Below are 7,316 nucleotides of genomic sequence, written 5' to 3' on the forward strand. Positions count from 1 at the left end.
GTGCGGGCGGGCTGGCAGGGCCGGGGCGGGCCCGCAAAGGCGGCGGCGGCGGGTGGCAGCAGGCCGCGGGGTGCCCGGCTTCACCTGGCAGGGTAAAGGTGGGAGCTGCCGCGGGTGGGCGGCTCACCTCGCGGAAACTTTAGGTGGAAGGAAAGGCAGAGCAGCCCACGGGCGGCTTGCGCCGAAATCAGTTTGTGGTGTCGGGGTCTGCTTGGTGGGGATACGCCAGGAGAGGAGCTGGCACTGCCCTCCTGCCCCTGGCCGTCAAAGTGGGAGTAAAGCAGAGACACCCTCACCTCCGTTTAATAAACGAGCACAAACACCGCAGCGAGAGCAAGACCTGGAGAAGAGCACTCAGTGCCAGATTGTTCGGGTTAAGGACGCTAGGAAACCTGTGGGAAGAAAAAAAATAAACCAAACACAACCCACAACAGAAAATACTTGTATTTATAATTTCATGGTTTTAACGCTTTAACAGTAGTGCAATTCATAGTGATCCCGTGGGCCTTTTTTTAGATGATTGGGGGGGGTATATATTCTAGTCATGAAATATATGTCTAGATGTCTTCTTTGGGAATAACTTCAATCTATTTCCTTTTCTGTATTTTGGGAAATTGAGTGTTGGTTCCTGCTCCTTTGAAGCAGTGAGCTTTGGTATTAATTTAAATGTGTTATTGTTGGGTCCACAGTTAAGCCTAGTCTGCACTAGCTGCAAAGGAAAACAGAGCTGCCTTTTTTGGCTATACCTTATATTTTCAAGACTCACACTAAAAAAGAGCCACTTTTACCCTTCTTTTAAAAAGTTGCACCCAAGATTTTTAGAAATGCCTGAGATGAAGATGTTGGTAGTGTTACTATCAACTTTCCTCTGTATGACCCTAGACTTGCCAAAGTCATGCATGGAAATGGGTGGGCACTTCAGCAATCTCATTTAAAACTACTCCTGTTTGGAGAATCACTGTATCAGGTAGAATTCAATCTTGCAAATATTTAGTTTTTTTAATAACAATCCACTTGGGAGTCTGCTTCAGAAACCAGACTGAGGGGGGGGTGGTTAACCCACCTGAGTCACTGAGCTCGAGTAAGTAAGCACAGAATTTGTTGATCAAAGGCAAAGATAACACCCTCATTGTTCTTGTAGATAAGAAAAATAAGAAAATACAATGGTGTAAAGAAAGGGGTGGGGAGAGGGGCTTGCCATGGAGGCTTAGTAGTAATCATAGTTCCTGAAATACTCTTAAATACCATGTGCCCATCTGATTCAGCTGCTCCTCAAAAGCACAGATGATTTGTCTGAAATCACAGCAGGCCAGGAGGTGCTGCTAAGAGCAGACCCTGAACATTCAGCCTTTCTGTGTCCTACCTGCTAGTTCACAGTATCTGCTGTAATATTTATTTTCTAATATTATCTGAGAAATTATGCTACCCAAACCTCTGTTTAAAAATAACTTTTTAAAAAAATTAGAAAAGTAACAATCCTTATCTCTGTTTACATTACTGGAGTAGCATTTCAAGGGTAAGTATGACTTCCATGAATACTCTGTTTTGTCCTGTAGTTATCAATTAAAATTAGAATAATATTTTTCACGCTTGTTTATAGTTACTGTAATTTCCCTACCAGAATTCTACTGAAGTGTTAAGTAATCGGGTTGAATGCATTGTGTGGAGTTGCTTGCATTCAAATTTAAAAAAAGAAAAAAATTTGAATGTTTAGCTTAGCCCTGAGTTTTTTACCAGGGAAATACCTACCAGGTCTAAAATTTAGATTTGTCCTACCATGACAGGCCATCAGGGGAAATTGGTCCATCTTCTTCAATCATGTGAAGTAAAAATGTATTCTATTCTACCTGCAGCTAAAAGGAGAAGCAGTAGTCCAACAGAAATACATAAATACACACAGCATGGCTTTTTTTAAAAATAAAAAGAGTTAACTCATGTTTACATAATAAAGCAAGGAAGCAAAATCCCTATCTTAGATTCATGGGCTGGTTCAGGTTGGAAGGGACCTTAAAGACCATCTAGTTCCACCCCCCCTGCCATGGGCAGGGACACCTTCCACTAGCTCAGGTTGCCCAAAGCCCCGTCCAACCTGGCCTTGAACCCTTCCAGGGAGGGGGCAGCCACAGCTTTTCTGGCCAACCTGTGCCAGGGCCTCACCACCCTCAGAGGGTAAAATTTCCTCCTTTTATCTAATCTAAATCTACTCTCTTCCAGATTAATGTCATTACCCCTTGTTGCATCCCTACATCCCTGATCAAGAGTCCCTCCCCACCTTTCCTGCAGCCCCTTTCAGTCTGGGCAGCCACTCTAAGGTCTCCCCAGAGCCTTCTCTTCCCCAGCTGAACCTTCCCAACTCTCTCAGCCTGTCCTCACAGGGGAGGTGCTCCAGCCCCCCGAGCATCTTTGTGGCCTCCTCTAGCCCCACTTGAACAGGTCCGTGTCCTTCTGATGTTGGGGGCTGCACACAGTAGGCCAGGTGTGGTCTCATGAGACTGAAGTAGAGGGTGAGAATCTTGATGCAGCCCAGGACATGGTTGGCTTTCTAGACTGCAAGCACGCATTAGCAGTTCATATTCAGTTTTCCACCCACTAGTACCTCCAAATCCTTCTCTGTACAGCTGCTCTCAATCCCCTCCTCACCCAGCCTATGTCTGTGTTTGGGATTGCCCCAACCCATGGGCAGGTGTTTTTCCAATTATTAGGCCTAGCATAAAGGACACAGCCAGCATAAAGATGAACCAATAACCAAATTGTATTTGATACAAAAGGGTCAACACATGGGTGAGCGCTGGGGGTACAAACAAGTCAGTCAGGTTATACATAATCAACATCAATCCCACTGACCCCAACAACAGCACACAACCAACAGTGGGTGGAATAAATGGTGACATGCAGTCTCCCATAGAAGGGATGGGAGACAACTAAGTCAACAAGCCAAACACATAAGACCAAGGAAGCCACACACTGAATCTCTACACAGCCTGCATTTACAAAAGCCAGAGCTGACTGGAGCCCAGTCCCAGGGAGGCAGGAGGTCCTTCCCCAACAGGAAACTCTACACAGGGCATCCACCTCACAGACAGACACTGCCCCCCCTGCAAGGGGTCCCAGCTTTTATCCCTACGTGGGACACCTGAGCTTTGTTTACTTAATGTGGGACACCTGGGGCTCATTTACCCAATGGCTCTCCCTGCCAGGCAGCCCCACCCTGGAGGGAAGCTTAAAGGTAAATTCACCCCCCCACTTTGTGGAGGGCTGTGGGAATCACCCACATGTCAACCTTAGTTTGGGCCTTGGGGTTGAAACCCCGGCATTTCAGCAGGACCTCACCCTTGGCCTTGTTGAACTCTATGAGGTTTGTACAGCCCCACCTCTCCAGCCTGTCCCGGTCCCTTTGGATGGCACATCCCTTCCCTCCAGCGTGGCCCCACACCACACAGCTTGATGTCATCAGTGAACTTGCTGAGGGTGCCTTGATCCCACTGTCCGTGTCCCCAACAAAGACATTGAACAGTTCCAGTCCCAACACCAACCCCCGAGGAACACCGCTCATCACTGCTTCCACTGGGACACTGAGCTGTTGGCCACAACTCTGAGCGTTGACCATCCAGCCAGTTCCTTCTCCACTGAGTGATCCATCCGTCGAATCCCCATCTCTCCAATTTAGAGACAAGGATGTCGTGTGGGACAGTGTCAAAAGCTTTGCACGAGTCCAGGTAGATGATGTCAATTGCTCTTCCCTTATCCACCAGTGCTGTAACCCCATCAGAAAAGGCCATCAAATTTGTCAGGCACAATTTACCCTTCGTGAAGCCATGTTGGCTGTCACCAATCACTTCTTTATTTTCCATGTGACCTAACAGAGCATCCAGGAGGATCTGCTCCATGATCTTACTGGGCACAGAGAAGAGACTGAACAGCCTGTAGTTCTCTGGGTCTTCTTTCTTTCTTTCCCTTACCCTGGGTGTTCTTTTTTTCCCTTTTAATGTTGATATTTTACACTGTTTATCCAGTATTGGTATCCAGACAATGTACTGGATTCCTACCACCAATATTATTAAATATATCTTTTTCTAAATCTGACCCACCAGTTCAAAACATTGTCAGACCCTGAAATCGCAGAATTGTGATTTAAAAAAAAAAAAAAACAACACACCAACAAAGTGAGATGGAAGACTGAGGATAAATAACCCATTAAATTAAATGGACAAAAATTACCTATCGATTGAACAATAAAAGGAGTTGCAGTTTCTTCACTAATTAAGGCTAAAAGTGTTTATAATCGTGGTTTAGAAAATTCTCCTTTTTTTGCCATTCCCTACTCAAGGTCATCAAATTTTACAGCCGCCTTGTAGTCTCTTTTAAGAGACTATGACATAGACTGACTATGTGAAGCTTTGGCAGCATGCTGTCCTCATATCTTTGCTTTGGTTATTTTCCCTCAACATTCATTGCAAGCATCATTTCAGGGAATACTCTCTTCAAGGCATTTTATACAACAGGCACACCCCAGTATACCATATGTTTTCTTCCATCTTACCTTCCTTATGTCTTCCTTGTCTGATCAACATCCTGATTTTCACAAAAGACAGTATTCTGATCTGTTGCTGATTGTGTCTCCAGTCTGTATGTTATGGACAGATGAGTTAGAAGTTAGTGAGTTTCAGTCTTACTGACATATTACAGAGCATTGGTACTGGCTCCCACCATTTGCAACACACAGCTGTATTGAGTTGTTGAAAACGTCATTAGCAACAGTGCCCTTCTAAGATATTGGAGTTTCTTCTCTTGTCTAAGCACTTTTACCTCTGTTCAGAGAAAAGCCCTGTGGTGGGCCTGTAGAAGGTTTAGGGAGTTTCCTTCTAATTCCCATCTGGCTCATGACTATCATCACTGTTGGCTTGCAAGATGTTAGGGGCCTTATGCATATGTGAGGTTCCACTAGGCTCCATGCCCCCTCTCCTCTCATCCATTAAGAGTAAAAAATAGAAACAAATTCATCTCTGTTCACCCATGATGCAGAGGAACATTATTTATGCTACTGTCAACCAATTTGATGATTATTGTGGCAATCGTGTATATAAGATGGGCATTCCTTTCTGTGTCTCCTTTACAGCACAACCTTTACCCAACAGATTATTTTAGTATGCAACTGTATGCTTTTTCAGTGTTGCAAACATGATGTTCTGTGGCCATTTTTTTTTTTTTCTGAAGTGTTCCATTAAAAAGTTGTATGAGATTAACAAATACCCTCCCCGGCCTTTGAACTGAACTGACTCTTGCAAATTGCAGTGAATTTCACTGACGCTTTCTAGTAATCTCAAAAAAATGGGTCAAATTAGCACATAGTACTACTTAATTTATGCTTAAAAAATAGGCACTATAAAGCATTTATGCTATCCATCTGGCATTTGCTTTGACCAAAAATAAATACAGCTGAATGAGTTTGGAGAATCATGGAGCTAGAGATACTGACTTATTACTATTACTTATTGGTACAGTCCAGCTCCTGTTACACCTCACTGTACACAGGTGATAATTGCCTGTACTTTTTTTTTCCCTCTCTCTCCATATCCCACAGGTGATAATATTTTCTTATTCTCCATACTATCATCCTCTAGCTGGGAAGCATAACTAAGATGAAGTCAGAGAAGCTTATTCCCCATCTGTAACTAATTTAAAGTTCATAGCTTTTATTTAAAAACTGAAGGAGGGCTTGGGTTCTTATTGATACCGGTTGATTTAGTAAGATATTACATCTTCCTTTTTAGCTCAGTTCGCATATAAAATATTTGATCCTTTCTGACACTAATATTTGCACGCCTTCATGGACTTCATCCTGACCAAGTGTTTTACCAGTTCTTATTTTATGTTTTCTTAACATATCTTTCCTCTATCAGAAGTTGATTCTAGTGTCATTCGAGTTGTGATTCTAGTGGTCTGTTCTCAGTTTTTTTCCTTTGGGTCACTTCTCTCAAAACATTTGTAGACTTCCCACCCTCTTACTATACAGTAGTAATTAAGTTTGCTGTGGATTACAGCTTAACTGCCACTGTGTTTCATTTAGACTCATGTTCTCCCTCCATATGTGCTATTTTCATCTTGTTCAAAATGTTGGCCTGACATTTTAAAGGGGTACTCATTTGTTTCTCAAAAGTGAATGCGGATGTATACAATATCCACAGCTGTAAAAGCCTGGAAGAGCAGCATTCATGCTTTAGAGAAGAAAAGATGAACAGCTTCCAAACATTTCATAATTAGTAAACAATGCCATGGCCTGTTCTTGTCCCAGAAGTAGGACAAGACCAAATGAGCTCTGCCTTTTTTAGAAAGGATCTGCACTCCAGAGCCCTGCATTGTTCCCCAGAGCAGGCAACCTGCCAAGCTCCACAAAAAAGGTAAGTGGCATCCTAGGCATGGGAAGGAGTGAGATAAGGGACTGGAGATATGGAGCAAAGCTCTGAATTTTTCTCCTTGCAAGCTCTGTTGCTGCAGAGCAGAGTTGTTAGTCAAAGGCCCTAGACAACTAGCACTTGTTTATGTCTTAAAACTAGGCAGTGTGAATGTTGTCCTCAACTGTCATTCCTGGGACTCATCAACAGTGGAATTAAAATTAAATTTTAGGAACACCATTAACTACAGGGCAGTCACAAGCAGTGCCTACACAGCGTGCAGTTCTTTCTGGTAGAGCAGGGCCAAACGGCATCAAACAGCAAAGGACTGGATTTAGCATTGCTATGGGCCACTTCTAGACTTGTGCTTGTATAAGTGGAATTATCAGCTTTAAAAGATTGGATGGAGAAAGAACGTGGACAATGAAAATACCTTAATTCCACATGTGTATACAGATATGAAGAAATGGTGACAGTTTCCATTCAATGCACCATGTTTCACCTGAAAAGTAACAAGCTAGTGTTAAAAAAAGTTTAGAGATTTGTCTGTACTTTTCTCAAACCTTGTACTTACCAACAAAGTTATGAATTTTCTTTTAGCTGCATAGTGCCTCCTTGTTACCTTCCGCAGCATTAGCTTCTTTGTAATAGTAGTTTCTGCCGTTCTTTTTTCATAGTTCTTAAATGTGTAAAACTCAGCTGTCCCTTTGAGCCAACAGAAGGTAAGTGAATGTCTACACCTTAACGTTGTAGAAAAAAGCTCGGGGGTGGGTGAACCTCTTGTCACAAACTGAACAGAAATGAAGACGAAGCAAAACCGTTTTTTAATCTCGCTGTGCGCAATCCCGCGCTAGGCTTTACTGTCCTCGAATATATTAAGGAGACGCGCCCCTGGATTCCCCGAGGAGGGCAGCGGGTTCCGTG

The 7,316-nt window shown here is 43.4% G+C and overlaps 1 long non-coding RNA gene across 1 annotated transcript; it reads right to left on the reverse strand.

The window, feature by feature from the left end:
* Positions 1-293: 293 nt before the first annotated feature.
* On the reverse strand, positions 294-7,230 carry LOC113479834. Its single transcript, XR_003398347.1, has 3 exons — positions 6,826-7,230; positions 4,541-4,624; positions 294-392 (listed from the first exon to the last, which is right to left on the reverse strand). It is a non-coding gene; the product is annotated as an uncharacterized LOC113479834 (long non-coding RNA).
* Between the last annotated feature and the right edge of the window lie 86 nt (positions 7,231-7,316).

This window comes from Athene cunicularia (genome assembly GCF_003259725.1).
Source record: "Athene cunicularia isolate RWA chromosome 4 unlocalized genomic scaffold, athCun1 chr4_part2, whole genome shotgun sequence".
In the NCBI taxonomy this organism is placed as follows: domain Eukaryota; kingdom Metazoa; phylum Chordata; class Aves; order Strigiformes; family Strigidae; genus Athene; species Athene cunicularia.